Source organism: Zalophus californianus, chromosome 5 (genome assembly GCF_009762305.2).
Source record: "Zalophus californianus isolate mZalCal1 chromosome 5, mZalCal1.pri.v2, whole genome shotgun sequence".
NCBI classification, from domain to species: Eukaryota; Metazoa; Chordata; class Mammalia; order Carnivora; family Otariidae; genus Zalophus; species Zalophus californianus.
In genome coordinates, this window is record NC_045599.1 from 24,887,492 (window position 1) to 24,904,746 (window position 17,255).

The window sequence follows — 17,255 nt, forward strand, 5'->3', positions numbered from 1 at the left end:
TCCCGCGCGGGCTCCAACCCCGGCTCGCGGCCCTCCTCTCCCTTAGGAGGGGGCTTCCTAGCCCGCGCAGCTGCAAGGCGCGGCGCGTTGCGGGGGTCGCCGGCTAAGTCCAAAGCCCCCGCGGGGCAGGGGGTGGGGCCGGCGCGGCGGCAGCTGCGCGGCGGCGCTGTCCTCCCGGGGCTCTCCGGGCGCGCGCCGCCTCTCGCTCCGCCCGCGCGCGAGCCTGGGCGGGGAGGGAGGGGCCAGGAAGCGGCGAGCGCGCCGGGGAGCGCAGCTGCGGGCGTGGGGGTGGCAGGAGCCGCGGAGCCGGCACCGAGAGCGGCTGCGGCTGGAGCCGGCGGTCGAGACAAAGGCGACGGTGAGTGTCCCGCCGGCCGGGTCGCGCGCCGGCACCCAGACCTCGCCCTCGCGGCCTCCTGGGCGGGGGCCCGCAGCCTCGAACCCCCGCCGCCGAGGGCTCGGCGGGGAGCGCGGCCCGGCCCTGCCCCCCGCGCGCTGCGGGCTGTGGGCTGAGCCTGCGGCTCCATTTTCAGGTCTGGGCGAGGTCTTCCTGCGGACCCTGCCTTTGGTTTTTCTTCCATTCCTTCTGAGAAATGGTTACATGCTCAGTTCAAAATTGACAACAGGCGGGTGGCTGAGGGAGCCAACCGCCAGCCTGATGTAAAATGGAAATGAAAAGACCCCCTCCCCCAAACTTTGCAGGTCTGGGAGTCGGGAGGGGAGGCGCGAAGGGCGGGCGGGGTGGGCCGGGGTCTTCCAGGTGAGAGTTTGGGGGTGGGGCAGGAACCCCTGCCTCTGGAGCCGGGACTCTCGCCTGAGGCGTGCTGCGCGTTCCGCTCGCGGGTCTCGCGGCGCTTCTCTTTGGGCCCCGGAGAGAAAGCCCTGCCCGATCACCTACTCGGAGGAGCTCGTGTTACTCGTACAGGTTGTCTTTCCTTTGCCGCTTCAGTTGTGATTTTTGGTAACGGGTGTGGTAGGTAGCGGCTCGCTGATGCAGCATTTATAGCTGAAAAGCCCCGATGGGCTGACTTCATGTGTACTTGAAATAAGACTGGAATTTCTCCTTAGTTGCTGTTATTTCAAATGATAAACTTTTGTAGGGGAATTTGGTGCTGATGTTCAGTTTACAAAATTGACATATTTTGTTTTAAAGAGTCTGGCTTATAGTAGGTGCTCAGTAAAATATTTGAATGAATGAACGAATCTTGAAACATCAAAACTGATTTCACAGCTAGTAAAATTTAGGCACATACCCTCTTGACTCAAGGAAAAAAACGTTGGCAAACCGCATGCAGTTTTTGTTTATATGCTTTTTTGTTTTTACCCACCATATACATGGTGTTGATCGGTTATTATCAATGTTACAAGTGTAGAATATGTAGTTGAAATGTGAAATTTTTCATTTTGAGGAAAAGTTGGTTGACATTTTCTGTTTAAAAATAAGTTGTTAAAAGATAAGTGTTGTTTCTGCTTTTCTTTCGAAAGAATGAGAAATTAAAGGTGTTTGGATTGTATTTTGTTCTTCTGAGACGCCCAAAGTCTATTTCATTATGAATAAATAAGTTTATGTGCTTTTGGCGGGCCGTGGTGGCATGGTCTTCAGTTGCTTTTTGAGCCAGAGGCTCTCTAAAGTTAGAGGGAAAAGAAAACTAATGTTGCACTAATTAAACCCTACCATTTATTAAACCGGTATTCATGGAGCACCCATTATGTAGTGGCACCTGTGTTGGTTGTTGCGTTTCTAGAAGCAAACAAAACCCACAATTATCGCTTTAACCCGAGCGTGAAGTTCTTTCCTCATTGTCGATGTTGCAAGTAAGGACTGACTTACACCCCTACTGCCTGCCTACTTACAGGGAAGCTGTCAGGTGGAGTGCAGGAAGTATAGATCCCTAAGTCTACTTAAAGGTTAATAAGTAACTTCATAGGGCTGAGATTATTAGGTTACATTTTCTTGTCAGTTTAGTAAAATCATTCTACATTTTAAAATGAAAGGAGGAGGAGGTTTAAGAAACTTTTTTTTCCCTCCTTCCATACTGGATGATTTTGGTACAGTGTATTTATTGAAGAGTAATGCACTTCTGGTTGTTTTCTGTAAATAATCTTTGCTATACAACATTTTCTATTTTTCAGAATCTCCAAGAAGAAACAGTGGATTACTTTTCTACAAGAAATGTTTTAAATAAAGCACCTATTTGGAAGTTCGATCTTTTAGTCACTATTTACAGATAAATATAGTATTGACTTGATCATGCTGAAAAGGGAAGGATTAGTAATAATTTGTGGTTCCATATTTGGACTTTGCTGCTAGTATTGCGACTGTGATGGAACTGCTTACTAAAAGGAGAATGCTGTTTGTAGTATTTATTCTGAATATAAGGTTGCATTGCTTGCTTTTGTCTTATATACACAGGATTTTTTAAAAAAGTGCTTATTTTGTGTGGTCTCATCAGAAGGCCAAATTGATGTGTTCCAGTGTCATTTTTTTGATCATTACAAAATAATGTAGATTAGTAATTTTTTCATAGATGGCATTTCAGTTTAGGTGGACCTTTTGATTTGTTAACACCTTATACATTATTGAAGATAATGTACTTTCAGATAGAACTTTCAAAGATTTTTAGGTTGGCTGCTTGCTTTTTGTGGTTGTGCCTGGGAGTAATATGGAAAGTAATCCCTTATATTTTAGTGGTAGAGAGTTGTGTTTTTTTTTAATGTATGTTTCTTGTGGGAAGAGTTACTTTGACAATATACTTTTTTTTCTCCCTCTCTCTCTGCTACTACCCCTGCTTGTGCTCTCTTGCTGTCTGTCAAATAAATATTTTAAAGATTTTATTTATTTGACAGCGATACAGCGAGGGAGAGAACACAAGCAGGGGGAGTGGGAGAGGGAGAAGCAGGCTTTCCAATGAGCAGGGAGCCTGATGTGGGACTTGTTCCTGGGACTCTAGGATCGCGACCTGAGCCGAAGGCAGACACTTAATGACTGAGCCACCCAGGTGCCCCTAGATAATCTTAAAAAAAAATAGGGTTTTGTACCTTAAAAAATACTATGTTTTCAAAGTATTTCTATCTCAGAATAGTTTATAATGTTTTGAGTCTAAATAAATTCCAGGATCATCCCATCTTATAATTGTTGGAGTATTTGAAATGTTGGTGCTTTCATCCTCAGGGTATATGTGTGTGTGACAGGATGGGAGTAGGGAGTTAGTTCATTTTTTTTTTTTTAAGACCCTTCAGAATGCTTTACAAAGTGTTTCCTTTATCAGATGTAATTAATAAAGTGATTAAGAATGTCCATAAAAAAGCATTGCAGCTGTGCTCATTTTTGTATAGGTTGTTGGTATCAATTAGCATTTGTATAAAAACATTTCCAAAGTGCTTTGTAAGTAATTTCTCACATTTATTCTCTAGGACAGGTTGCTGCTACATTTTTTATATCCCAGGTGTCACTTTTTGAAAGTGTTTAGGTTTTCATCTGCTTTAGGGTGAGTTTGGGGTACTGTTTTTTTTCTTTTGAGTCTGGGGCACTTTTGTAAACGCTTTGTAAGTTTTTTTTCTCACAACTGGCAATGCATATTGGTTTTCATCTGTTATAGTGTTCTTAATCTCAGTTCTCATGAAATATTTTAACATTTTATTGAAAAATGTTAGTAATGTTTTTGAGAGGAACATTATGGGTTCCCTGTGCATTCATGAGAAGAACTGAGTGAAATGTGTGCTTATCCTTAATTCTTACTTACTAGTTAGGTGAGGGAATTTATCCTGATTTTCTTTCCATACCATGTGGAAAAACTTGAAATTTAGCTTATTAATAATTAATTTTATGCATCCTGCTACCTCACTTCAAAGCTTAAGAATACTGGAACTTTTCTATAATACAAACACATAATGAACAGAGCAGGATTTAGCTGAAAGAGCTGTGGGAATCCATCCAAAGGGAGTTTCTGAACTGAAAGCCAAAAGACTTGGTAATAAGTTGTCTTTATTATGACACCATAAAATACCTGCAAATGTATTTTAGTCAAAATGGATTACAGTAAGACAAACTCCCTCTTTTTCCTAGAAAGCATTAGATAACTCCATGTTAAATTTAGGTATCTTTGAAATTGACTAAACGATGAGCACTGATATTTTCATTTTATATCTTACCCAATTAGAAATTCATGCTAAGATTTCTTGTTAAACCTTTGATTGGATTATTGTAAGCATGTGTTAGTAAAACATAAAATTTTGTTCCATGTAGCTTAATAATATACTTCCACTTTTTGCTTAATAAAGCAAAAATGAATTTTTTGTATATTCAGCATTGTGTATATTTTGCACTTACATATGGTGAGAACCCATGGGTATTTCTGGAACTGGTATGTGCAGTGGATGGGACTTGATAAAGCTTAAGGAGAGAACAACTCTCTCCCTATACCTTCAAACTGTCCCTATAGATGAAGTCTTTCCCTGCCTCTGGATGAGCTTTTAGGAAAGTCAGGTAGCTTTCCTAGTTAGTTTTAGGTAATAAAAATTCTTGTGCTTACTTGTCAATGATAGTGTTACTTTAGTCATTGGAAGGTACAGTTCAGTATAATATTCAGTGTTAAAACTCTTATACAATTTAGAAATTCTCGAGCCCAGAAGTCTGCTCTGGAGCAAGAGTCCTAGTAGGTGTCTTTTATTTTACCAGCTTCTCTTCACTGTGCTGTCCATTCACCTGTCCAGAGTCCAGCTCAGGGGGGAAAGAGAAGTGAGGGGAAAGATGATTTTAATGTAGCTCATCCTGTTGTGCTCTGGCACTGGTGCCTTCTGAATCGGGCAGGTTGTTCAAAGTGGACTTTTTCCAGAAGTGCTGGAAATGGTTTTCTTGGGGATTCCATGTCTGGGAACCTTCCAGCTACAATTCTTGTGATACAGTTCTTCTGTTACTGCCCCTTCACCTTCCAGTTTCCCTCATCTGCAGGCTCACTATGCCCAAGGAGAGGTTTTGCTTTAGTCTTCATAGTAGTTTTATAAATAACTTTTTTTTTTATAACTTCTTAAGCAGACCTGCCCTTTACTAAGATTATTTCATAATACGCAGTTTCATGCATTCCACTAGGACCTCAACATTGTACCTCTCCAGCTCTTTCTGTTAATTACCGCACTTACACAGTACTTCTGTGTCAGGGACCTATAGAATGTTGCTGCTGTACTGTCCTGAGCCCTCCTTCCTCCACGTCCATGCTTTGAATCCATGGTCCACTGTTAGAAATTTTACATTTGTACACCCTCAGTTCTCTGTAGCACTTCTTTACTGTACTCACCTATAGTTTGCCACCCCCCCCAATCTAGACTAGCCTGTACGTGACATTTGAATGTGGCTTGAGGGGAAAAAAAAAAACACTGATGCTGACCTCATCTCCCTATAAATTAGGAGGGTCCTCATGCTGCCCACAGTTCTGTAATCTTAATTTTTTTTTTTAAAGTAATCCCTACACCCAATGTGGCACTCCAACTCAGGACCCTGAGATCAAGAGTCACACATTCCACCGACTAAGTCGGCTAGGTGTCCCAGTTCTGGAATCTTAATACATTTCCCTGGTTGAATCACTCTCCCACTCCCCTAAATGACTATTTTAGATCTCTCCTTAAAACTCTAGCACCTCTTTGCATTTTCAGCTGATGACCTTGCTTCCTGTATATTAAAAATGAAAGCAATCAGAAAAAACTTTTTCATCTCTTTTCGCATCTATACCCACACTCTCTGCATTTTCTGTTCTGTGATCATGGGTTCCATTCTTCTTGCCCTGGGTTCTATCCCCTTCTCCTGTCAAGGACATTGCATTGCCTCAGTATTCGTCCCGGGCTCCTGTCTGCCAGTGAGCTGTGTCATCACCGTTTGCCGTTTCTACTTGATCGTTCCTATCAGTGTAGAGATATGCTGAAGTATCTCCCTTCTTTAAAACAAACAAACTCCCCCAGCACCACATTTTTCTTCAGCTACCGTTTTCTAAAAGAGTTATTTGTGGTCACCAGTCCTTCCTATCTTTTTTGGATCCATTACATTCAGGTTTTTTTTTTTCTTTTTCTTTTTCACTCTACTCTTGTTGAGCTTACCAGTGAGCTCCTTGGTGATACATTCCCTAGTCAGTTCTCAGTCCTAATTCTCTTGGATGCAGCAGCAGCATCTGACACGGTTGATAATTTTCTTCTCTTTGAAACCTTTTCTCCCCTTGCTTCTGGGACACTACTGCTTATTTTTAGTTTCTTTTTCTGGTTCTTTTTTGTAGCCCCAACTTCTAAAAAATAAGGCAGTGTCCCAGAGCTCTATGTTTAAGTCTCTTCTATATATGTAGTCTTTTGTAATCTCATCCTATTCTCTAGCTAGAATTATCATATATTTCAAACTAAAAATGTTATCTTCAGCTTGGATCTCTTTCCTAACCTCCACACATGTGTACCCAACTGCTGAGTCGACATTCCTAATTAGATATCCCATATTTCATAAGTCAAGACTGACCTCTCCATCTTTCTCTCCTACCCCAGTGATTGCTCTTATTCCATCTCCCTCATCTTCTAGGTGTCCACCCCATCTTTTAGTTTTTTGTGGCTGACACCTGGTAGACATTCTTGATTTCACTTTCTTACACCCCCACATCTAATTCACAATAATGTATTGTACCTTAAAGTCTACCATAAGACCACTGCTCACACTCTTCTCTAAGCAAACATCTCTTGCTTGTCTTATTTTAGTAGTCTCTTTGCTGCTTCTGCTCTTTTCTGTTCTCAGGACAGTAGCCAGGGTGATCCTTTTGAAATACAAGTTGAATTATGTTACTTTGATGTTCAAAATCCTTCAGTGGCTTTCCTTAGAGTAAAAGCCAGAATACAATAGGGCCTGCAAGGCCCTCCATCATCTGTGCCTCTTACCTCTCTGATGATACGCCCTATTACTTTCTCCTTGGTTTATTCCACACCAGGCACATGGGTCTCCTTGAACTTTCTCGAACCTGCCAAGCAGTTTGGCTTTAGTGTCCTTAGGTAAAGAGCTTTCTTTTATTCACTGCAAAATACCCAGTATTCAGAACAGAGACATGCACATGATAGGCATTTACATTTGCTCAATGAGTGACCACTTATCTTGTTATTCATGTCTTTGAAAACAGCTTTTATGTATGTTTGTATAACCAAAAGTATTTTGACTAAAAATATTTCACTTAAAACCATGTAGTCCTAGAAAAATTAAAAAAAATTTAGATACAAGGAGAGAAAGTATGTTCAAATCAATTTTTGTGTATGCAGAGTGAAAATACATGGGGAAATGGTTATGGACAGAGGACGTAGGAAAGGAACAGAGAGGTAAGGTAAACAAAATAAAAAGAAAAGCCTGATTTGGAAGTCGAGTGACACTTAAACTTTTTTTGGCTTGTTCCATACTTCTTTTGGGCTTTTTCTTGAATTCTGAGTGTTGGTGATTTACATGGACTTAGGCTTTTGAAGTTGGGCTATATTACACCTTTCTTTTATCAGGGATACTGGTTCACGTGAGATTGGGATCCAAAACTTGGTTGGTTTTCTGTTGCCAAACTCCTTTTGTTAAAGAAGGTAAGTTGCTGTTATCAAGAAAGTGCTTTATCAGACGATATTCTTAGCATTTCTTAAGTTTTTTGTAGAGAGTCCAAAAAGAGGTGTCATAGCTTTAGAGAGAGATTTTCAGCTTAACACAAATTTATTAGTATGCTTTGTTCTCTTGGTATTGCACTGCCTATTTACCGCCCCCTCGGAAAAGGCAGGGCCTATAAGTAGTTTCACTGTAGTTCTGTGGTAAGCTAGCAGCTAGCTACATTAATGTGCACAGTTTTATTGAGTAATATAAGCATGTTTGTGCTCATAAATGAAAAATACTTGAATGTTTAAAATGCATTTTTAAAACTGTAATTTAAGTAATATTTAGGTAGGAAATAGGAGTGCTGGGAAAATTAATGATAATGCAAACTTTCAGTATTTCATTATGCTGAGACAAGATTTTGTAAACCCTTCTAAAAATTAATTAACTTTGGAGATTTTATTTTCAAGCAATCTCTACACCAAACGTGGGGCTCAAATCCACAGCCCGGAGTCCAAGAGTCACACGCTCCACTGACTGAGCCAGCCAGGTGCCCCTAAAATTCATTTATTTTTAAACTCTTTTTTTTCTAAGTTATAAGTGTCGTTTCCTGTTGATTAAAAAAAAAATCTTTTAGGGGCACCTGGGTGACTCAGTTGGTTAAGTGTCTGCCTTTGGCTTGGGTCATGATCCCCGGGTTCTGGGATCGAGTGCTGCCTTGGGCTCCCTGCTCAGCTAGAAGTCTGCTTCTCCCTCTCCCACTGCTGCCCACCCCCACCCCGTGTGTGTGTGTGTGCGTGCGTGCGTGCGTGCGCGCGCGCGCGAATTCATGTTACAATTTCAATTATGAAATATCCATCTTGGATTAATAAGATTCTTTCTTGGGCACCTGGGTGGCTCAGTCAGTTAAGCATACTTCTATTGATTTCGATTGAGGTCATGATCTCAGAGTTGTGAGATCTAGCCCTGCAACCGGCTTTGTACTGGGCGGTGGGCTCTGTGCTGGGCATCAGTCTGTTTAAGATTCTCTCCCCTTCTCCGATTATCCCTCTCCCCCCTCTCTTGAGTGCACTTGTTTTCTTTCTCTCTCTCTCTAAAAAATCCTTATTTCTGAACTGATAAGTAGTCAAACCTCTACGTTTATTTCAGGTATATTCATAGTCTGAGGCCTACTGTGGCCTGCTTTAACTTGATAATATTCTAGGTGGATTGTGAAGTAATCAAAATGATCATATTGAGAAAAGTGAATACAAGTAATAGGTTGTGAACCAAATCTTTTAAGGGGTTGTTAAAGTATGCATTCGTTTGTTCATTTAACAAATTTATCAAACTACTTTTCCCATTCTACTCAGAATAAAATACAAACTGTACTCTCCCAGAAAATACAAACTCACTCACAGTCTGTCGATATAATATGGACCTGACAGCCACTCAGAGTGGCTCACCTTTGCTCACTGCCTTTAGCCGCAGATTAATTTCTCAAACAGGCCTTGCTTATTCTTGTGTTAGGGTTTTTATACTAGTTGTTTCCTCTGTTTGAAATGATGGTTCCCAGATCTTTGCAAGGCTGGCCTCTTATCTTGAAGATCTCAGCTTAAATATCACCTCATTTCCTTGCCACTCAGTTTAAAATAGCACCCTCCCATCACTGTTACATTTTCTTTATAGCGTTTGTCAGACTTTAATATGTTTTTAATTTAAGTGTGTCCTAAAATAGATCATAAGCCTTATGAGAGCAAGGAACGCCTTTTTCTTGTTCCTTGCTGTCCCAGTGCTCAGAACAATATATGACACTAGATAAATGTTTAGTAAAAAAGTGTTGAATGAATAAAAATAGTAATCTCATCTATTCTTTATTGTGAATGAATTTTAGTGTAGTGATGTCTTAAAGTGTCAAAGATGTATTCCTTCTAACCTAGGGGAGTAGGAAATGGGAATATTCAGGCAAAAGCCTGATTTAAGGAAAGTGAAATTGCTCTGATGATCCTTAGATCAGAGTATCGGGTAGAACTAGTGGTGTGTTGGAGCTGGTGAGCTGACCTTGTGCATCTTTCCAGCTCCATGTTCAATGACATCATCTTGGCAGCTTGGAACTGGTTATGGTAGGACTGTTTATGACATGGGAATCTGCAAAAGCTATAAATCAGGGTCTTTTTTTCAGAGAGGTAGTTGTTAAATATTTATCAGCCAACCACTGGGTGGAACCATATGAAATTGTTGTTTTTGTGGATAAAAAATGCTTGAATATTGACAAGCATTTTTTCTTATGGCTTAACCTAGCAGAGTTAGTTAGTTTGGTTTAAAGATAATTTCCTCATTGTGGTCTGTGAAGTCAGTTCAGTCCATGACTTACCTCAGTGCTGTACCTTTTTTGTTTTTCAAAGTTGCATTCCCTTCACATCTGATGATTTGTAGATTCTTTTATTGTGTAAAAACTGGTTATTTGTGTGTTTGTATATTAATTGCTTAACTATACACCTTACTTTGACTACTAGTTCATTCCATAGCAGGCATAAAAGATCTTGAGATGCTTTTGAAGGTGTTTTTGGTTTTGCTACCGAGTTGCTACGCCCATGGTAAGGTGCTCTTTTCCTGGTGAAGAAAGCAGAGCTGATTCAATTTGAGTCATAAATTATTAGATAACTTTTATTTTAAAATTTGCTTTTCAGAATGATTTACATGATTTACATAAATATGCCTGAGTTCAGTTTTTTTTTTTCCTGGCTTTTTTCTTTTCTTTTGCTCATTATCCTCTAAGTGCTTACCTGATGTCTCTGATCATTTACTTCCTGCTACTCGGATTTTTCCTATGAATCCGTATCTCTGAATCAATGAAATGATGTGGTCCTGTTTCTCAGGTTTAGTAGTTTTTCTCTATTGTCTTTCCTGTGATCACCTGGACATACCGTGCCATTTTCCACCCTTATCTCCCCCCACCCGACCCCCAGTTCTATAAAGAGACAGATTATTTTCTCACAGGGGCCTGAGGAGATTTATTTAAAATTTTCTTGAGGAAATTAATTTAAAAATTGAACTTTGTCGATTTACTGACAGTTCTTGAGTGACATTTACATTATGTTAACTCTGAATAAGTGGATTTGAATTGTTGATATTGAATTAAAATATGGCACCTATGTTTCTTATCCTTTAACTCAGGTTGTTCTCACTCTTATTCACAAGCATTAAAAAAAGTTGTGTTTGATGCAGAGAATCAGGGTATATGAATAAGCTAAAGAAAAAAAAAACACATCCATAATTCTACCATCCTAAATTAACCACTGGTCATGTTTTGTTGAATGTCCTTCCAGGCACGCCAATGAATAAGTGGTTTTTCTTTTTTTAACCGAAATAAAATCTTAGTACACAATTTAGCAAATACTGTGATCATAAAAGCATTACTTTTATTACTTTAGTTTGAAAGAATCTCATTGGAAAGTGAAAATTTTGTTTGACAGTGGGTAAAGCTGTAAGTAAAGTTATGATTAAAAACAGTGGTGTTTATGGAGAGTAGAATTGTGGTAAGTCACCTCGACTCAAAAATTACTTCAGCAGTAATTTTTTCTTAAGAGCTCTTTTACCACTGCACAATAGCTTGATTGTGTTATACCAGCTAAGAAAAACAATACATGATTTTGTGTAGAGTAGACTTATTTTAATAATAGCCCTAGGGTAAAATAAGGGGTTGTAGATAAGTTCATATTTTTTGGTCTGCCCCAGTCCTATTGATACCTTAATATTAAAATAATTTTATTTATTTACATATTTATTTTTTAAGATTTTATTTGACACAGAGAGACACAGCGAGAGGGGGAACACAAGCAGGGGGAGTGGGAGAGGGAGAAGCAGGCTTCCCGCCGAGCAGGGAGCCCTATGTGGGGCTTGATCCCAGGACCCTGGGATCATGACCTGAGCTGAAGGCAGATGCTTAACGACTGAGCCATCTAGGCGTCCCAATATCAAAATAATTTTAGAATAAAAATGTGTTTTATTAAAGACTTTTATCCAGTTTGTGACAATTTCATTAAATATTACTACCCTTTTTAATATGTCAGAATGAGGAGTGAGAGAGTTCTTGGAAAAAAAGTTTTAGTTTAAGAATTCGGGTATTGATGTTTGAGTTGATTTTTGTTTTCATGTATGTGCAGATCCTTGTGGAAGAATCCCTCATATATATTGGTATATTCCATGCTTTGGAAATCAGTCCTAATCTTACCAAGTAGCTGTTTTGGACTAAAAGTAGAGTTTTTAAAAGCTAATCAAGAGTCCTTAAGGGTTATATAATTTAAATGACTTTTCCTTTATCACAGCTATATTCATTAGCTATGGTAGAGTAGAAGGTTGGTTTCCTACCTTGTTTTTGTTTCTTTACCTTGTCTTTTTCTTTATTGTACTACAGCTTGCTCACAAGCTCCTCTGCTCTTTATCTCTTCTTAAGTAGCTGAAGTAGTCATTTCTCTTAATGTAGTGCTACTTCCTGAATGGTGCATACAATACTGAAAACATGTCTCATGTGGTAAAGAAGAATAAAAGGCATTATAGTTGAGAATGATGCATTTTTGTGTGACGGGGAGATTGGCAGTTCCTAAAAAAATGTTTTTCAGCGAGTGATCACATGTTTGTAAATGTTGGAAGGTTCAGTGAAATTGATACAAATTCAAGAAAAGTGTCTAGAATTATTCTGTACATTTTGCTGTTTAAGAAATAGGTATTTTTTAAACTTCGATTTCACAGTGAATTTTTAGCATTTTTGTATTTATTTTGTGAATAAAAACCTTGTTTTTATAAAAATGCTACATACAAAGCTCAGAAATTAGTCACATAATAAATGGCAGAACTAGTGTTCAGAATGTCTGATTTTCAGAGTCATTGACTCGGGAAGCATTGTTAAGTGGCAGAAAGAATTAGGGACTTTGGAATTAGGCACACCTTAGTTTGATCCATAACTTTGCCACATATTTGCTGCGTGGCGAAGGCCTCAGTTTTGGTGATTTTAATTTTATTAAGTGCGGTTAATAGGCTTGGTAGGATTAAATGAGGTACACCTAAGTACCTGGATTGTAGGAAGTGTTAATATTTCATTTCCTTTTTGCTACTCCATATTACTTTAAAACATCTCCAGAGTCAGTTGGACATTTTACTTGAAAGTGAATTGCAGTCAGGAAACTGGAAATTCATGTAACCAGGTGGACTCCTACTGTAGTGTCCCTTTTAATCTGCCTATTTTAGGAGGAGAATGGTTCTTGAGACTATTTTAAAAAGTATTTTGACTTCAAGGAAAGTTTTAAAGTTAAAAGCTGAAGTAGAACAGATTGAGGCTGAGTTCATTATTGCTGCCAAAATGGTAAGAAAGTAACTAATCTCTTGGTTTATAGTGTAAGAGTTGTGTGCATAAAGATGTCTGTTTATTTAATTTTTTAAAATTTTTGTTTTATTATGTTAATCACCATACATTACATCATTAGTTTTTGATGTAGTGTTCCGTGATTCATTTCATTGTTTGCGTATAACGCCCAGTGTCCATTCAATATGTGCCCTCTTTAATACCCATCACTGGGCTAACCCATCCCCCCATCCCCCTCCCCTCTAAAACCCTGTTTGTTTCTCCGAGTCCATAGTCTCTCATGGTTCATCTCCCCCTCTGATTTCGCCCCCTTCATTTTTCCCTTCCTACTATCTTTTTTTTTTTTTAACATATAATGTATTATTTAATTTTATTTTTAAGTAATCTCTATACCCAACACGGGGCGAGATCAAGAGTTGCGTGCTCTTCCGGCTGATCCAGCCAGGCGCCCCAGAGATGTCTATTTTAAAGCCTAAGAACTACCCTTTGCAGAAGAAAAAAGTTACTAAAATATGGAAAAAAAGTGTTCAACTTTAATAACAATATGTTTCTCTTACCAGATTTAGGATTTAAGAAATGGTGCCAGTTCACCTCAGTACAGTGACATAGGTACTAAATTTATTGCTGGAGGGAGTATAAATCTGTAGAGCCCCCCCTTTTCTTTTTCAAAAGCATTTTGACATATCAAAGACTGGTATTTTTGTCTCTGAGGCTATATCCTAAGGAAATAATCGTCACTTTTTTTTTTTTTACACTATGGCAGCTTTATTGAAATATAACACATGTGATACTGTGAGTTACAATAAGAAAGAATCTATTTGGTCTTCCCTGTTCTTGGTGCAGAGCTCCTAAAACCCTTGGAATTTCCTAAGAGAGCCACAAAAGTGTCTTTTGTCATGTTAATGAGGTGACTTTTGGGAAGCACGTAAAGATGGCCACTGATTGCCGGGAGAACCAACCCTGCGATTAGAGGTTTAGAACTTTTAAGTCCCACCTCTCTGACCTGGAGAGGGGCCAGGGGCTGGAGGTTGAATTGCTGTGATCAATGATTTAATCAATCATAACTGTGTAATGAAGCCTTCATAAAAATCCGAAGGATGGGGTAGGATAACTTCCTGGTGGTGAACACACAGAGGTGCTGGGGGGAGTGGCATGCTCAGAGAGCAAGGAAGCTACAGACCCCTTTCCTTTTTTTCCCTCTGTATCTCTTCCATTTGGCTGTTCCAGAATTATATCTTTTCATAATAAACTGGTAATCTCATGACTGAAATGTTTCTCAGATTTCTGTAAACTGCTGTAGCGTATTAGTCAAACCTGAGGAGGGAGTCATGGGAACTTTAGAAGCACAGGTGACAGTCTGGACTTAACGATTGACCTCTGAAGGGCAGGGCAGTCTTGTAGGACTGAGCCCTTAGCCTGCCTGTGGGATCTGGTGCTGTTTCTAGGTATGTCAGGATTGAGTTGAATTATAGGACACCCAGGTGGTATTGGAGAATTGCTTGGTGTTGGTGTGTTCTGCACCTCAGGATTGGTGTCGCTATTGTTACTTCACATATCGTAATCCACCTTTTAAAGTATATAAGTCAGTGTTGTGTAGCCATCAGTACTGTCTAATTTTAGAATATTTTCATTACCTCAAAAAGAAATTAACAGTCATTCCCCATTCCTCCATTTCCCGCAGCTCCTGGCAACCACTAATCTGTTTTCTGTCTCTCTGGATTTGCCTTCTTTGGACATTTTATATAAATTAAATCATACAGTGTGTGTGTTTTTGTGAGTGGCTTTTTTCACTTAGCATAATGTTTCAGGGTTCATCTATGTTGTAGCATGTATCAGCACTTGATTCTGTTTTGAGGATGAACGTTAGTTGTATGGATATACCACATTTCATTTATCCATCAGTTAATGGGTATTTGGGTTTCTACATTTTGGCTAGTATGAATAATACTGCTATGAATATTCATATGCAGCTTTTTGTGTGGATGTATGTTTTATTTTTTAAAAGATTTATTTATGAGAGAGGCACAAGCAGGGGGTGGGGCAGAGGGAAGGGAGAGAGAGAATCGGACTCCCCATTGTGTATTACTGATAAATTCTTTCAGCCAAGATCATTCAGTGTTAAAATGTTACTACTGTATGTTGACCTAACAATTGTCTTATATTATAAATAAAGTCATCTTGGACTACTGCTAAGAGAATCACTTTACAGTTGAAAGACTAAAAAAAGTCAGCTGTCAACTCTGAAATGTGGTTTTATGGCAGTCAATATCACTTGAACAAGAGGGAAAGAGAATGTCAAGCAGACTCCCCGCTGAGCGCAGAGCCAGTCCCTGGGCCGGATCTCAGAACCCTTGAGATCATGATCTGTGCCAAAATCAAGAGTCAGGCGCTTAACTGACTGAGCTACCCGGCAGTGTACATTTTAAGCTTAAACATAATCTATCTGTGAGCATTCTTTGCAAGATACAAACAGTACTCTAGGATTTTCAGGTAGAAAGATATTATACAGGGAATTTGATACTTAAAAAAAATCATTGGATAGTTTGGAAGAATTGGAGGCAGAGAACCATCACTGGATTATATGTTTAAGAATATAAGGCTGGGGGCGCCCGGGTGGCTCAGTTGTTAAGCGTCTGCCTTCGGCTCAGATCCTGATCCCAAGGTCCTGGGATCGAGCCCTGCATCGGGCTCCCTACTCCGCGGGAAGCCTGCTTCTCCCTCTCCCCCTGCTTGTGTTCCTCTCTCACTGTGTCTTTCTCTGTCAAATAAATAAATAAAATCTTTTTTTTTAAAGATTTTATTTATTTGTTTGACAGAGTGAGAGAGTACAAGGAGGGGGAACAGTAGAGGGAGAGGGAGAAGCAGACTCCCCACCAAGCAGGGAGCCCGATGTGGGGCTCGATCCCAGGACCCTGGGATCATGACCTGAGCCGAAGGCAGACGCTTAACCATCTGAGCCACCCAGGCGCCCCATAAATAAATAAAATCTTAAAAAAAATATATGTGTGTATATATATATATATATATAAGGCCATAGCTGAAGGGTCAGGAAGGTAAAACCGAGGACCCATCATAGGAATGCTGAATATGTCATGTGACTGCTTCTTGCTTGCATCTGGTGACTAAAGTTGTAACTGCTTCCAATCACATTGATTTTGTTTTGTCATTGCTTACCACTTAAATCAGCAGTGGAAGGATAGCTTCGTAATTTTCTTTCCTTCACTTCTGCTTTCCAAATCTCAAAAGAGGCCTTCTTACTGGTAGAACCTGATTTACATTCTGAATGCAAACTATAACTTGAAGTCTGGGAAATGTAGTTTACTGGTTTTATTTTGTTTTAGCTTTCCTGCACCTGAGATACAGGTATGCATATATAAGGTGTGGTAGGAAAGAATGAATGCCAAGTGCTACTTGAGTAACCTCTCTAGCATTCAGCAGAAGCCTCCATATTTTTTCAGTGATAAGGCTTTATGTCTACATGCAGTGTATTTTGAAGATGGTAAGATGAAAAAATACAACTTAGACTTGATTTGTTCAGGAAATTTTCTTTTCCTGTAATGTGAGCCCTTACTCTTCTGTTACTTTCATAAAGTAGCGTGTCTACTGTAATATTTCCATTTGGAAGTACACTAGTGTTTGTAGAAAGTTCTTTTATACTGTGTTTATCTGGGTTGAATAGGTGAAATATTTCTGAAGAATATAACTGTAAAATATTATGTTTTTCTGGGTGCCTGGATAGTTCGACTCTTGATTTCACCTCAGGTCATGATCTCAGGGTCATAAGCTTGAGGCCTGTGTCAGGCTCCTAGCCCAGCAGGGAGTCTGCTTGAGATTCTCTCTCTCTCTCTGCCTCTCCCACTGTCCCTCCCCCTGCTCACTCTCTCTGTCTCCCTCTTTCTAAAATAAATAAATCTAAAAAAATCTTCTTTTCCCCTTATTGCTGGTTTTTCACAGGATTGAATTAAATGTAATTTTTTTTTTAAGGATTTCATTTGAGAGAGAGCACACCTGAGAGAGAGTGCATGCGTGCAGAAGCAGGGGGAAGGGCAGGCAGAGGGAGAAGCAGGCTTCCGGCTAGCGGGGAGCCCAATGCGGGGCTCAATCCCAGGACTCGGACCTGAGCTGAAGGCTGATGCTTAACTGACTGAGCCACCCAGGTGTCCCCTAATATGTAATTTAAATGTCTTTTTTTAAAATCGTTTATGCTACCTCAGTTCATTATTTTGTCAACATAGGAAAAGCTGTGGTAATCTTTAAAAAGAATGTGCAAGCTAGTAAAAGTAGCTTTTCCCCTTATAAAGTTTAGAATGAAAACATGTATGATTTTTTGATACTGGG

At 39.6% G+C, this 17,255-nt stretch overlaps 1 protein-coding gene across 6 annotated transcripts in view; it reads left to right on the plus strand.

Annotated features, from left to right (window-relative positions):
* Positions 1–230: 230 nt before the first annotated feature.
* Positions 231–17,255, plus strand: part of CDC42SE2 (CDC42 small effector 2) — a 114,778-nt gene continuing 97,753 nt past the window's right edge. For 5 of the 6 annotated variants that reach the window (XM_027605346.2, XM_027605344.2, XM_027605345.2 and 2 more), the window contains exon 1: positions 231–358. The gene's annotated coding sequence lies outside the window, so the exon portion shown is untranslated. The remainder of the gene's footprint in view (positions 359–17,255) is intronic. The other variant, XM_027605347.2, reaches the window with a different exon arrangement.